Source organism: Loxodonta africana, chromosome 2 (assembly GCF_030014295.1).
Source record: "Loxodonta africana isolate mLoxAfr1 chromosome 2, mLoxAfr1.hap2, whole genome shotgun sequence".
NCBI classification, from domain to species: Eukaryota; Metazoa; Chordata; class Mammalia; order Proboscidea; family Elephantidae; genus Loxodonta; species Loxodonta africana.
This window is the reverse complement of record NC_087343.1, coordinates 45,381,241-45,382,027: the sequence shown is the minus strand read 5'-3', so window position 1 is coordinate 45,382,027 and position 787 is coordinate 45,381,241. Positions and strand designations below refer to the sequence as shown.

The following is a 787-nucleotide window of genomic DNA, read 5'->3' as shown; positions in this document are numbered from 1 at the left end:
TCTGTAAACACCATGAGAACAGAAGCCTTTGTCACTATATCCCTGGGGTATAGGACAAGTCTATCATACAGCCTGAACCCAACAAACACTTGATAAATAAACTTTAAAATGTAAGCTCCAATAGGGCAGAAGTCATATACCTCCAGTTGCATTCCTTACATTTAGCATGATACCTTGGGAATATTAATAGATACCCAAGAAATATTAGTTCAATGAATAAATAAAGGAGACTGTATGTTGCTTTTCCCAAAATAGACTAATTCCATCAAAAGTCAGTATACCTGGTCATTTTGGCAGCACATGTACTAAAATTAGAACAATACAGACAAGGTAAGCATGGATCCTGCCCAAGGACGACATGCAAATTTGTAAAAACGGGCCTAATTGTAGAAAATTCTTTCTTATAGACTGAGATTTGGGTTCTCTTAGTCTATAACTTCTGTAGTTCTTCCTTTTGATCTAAGTCGAGCTACACAGAATAAGACTTCTCTCTCTTGAGCATGAAGAGAAACATGGCATGTCCCTTCTATGTCTTCCCTCAACCAATCCCCAAGTGAATGATGTGACCTTCAGACCTTTCCTTATTCTGATTGTTTTTCTTGGAGCGTACCATAGTTTTATAATTTTTCCCTTGAAATGCATTGTCCCAAACTGTTTCTATAACATATATAAAAATATTATTATCCTCATTTTTCCACACTGGTATTTTTATTAACATTGCCTAATTACATACCTTGGCAGTCAGGCTCCAGTATTAATTTATATTGAACTTTCAGTGTACTATTAA

The 787-nt window shown here is 35.5% G+C and overlaps 1 non-coding gene across 1 annotated transcript; it reads left to right on the top strand.

Moving 5' to 3' along the window:
* Positions 1–284: 284 nt before the first annotated feature.
* LOC111750021 (U6 spliceosomal RNA) lies at positions 285–388 on the top strand. The gene has a single exon (XR_002785169.1). It is a non-coding gene; the product is annotated as a U6 spliceosomal RNA (small nuclear RNA).
* The last annotated feature ends 399 nt before the right edge of the window (positions 389–787 follow it).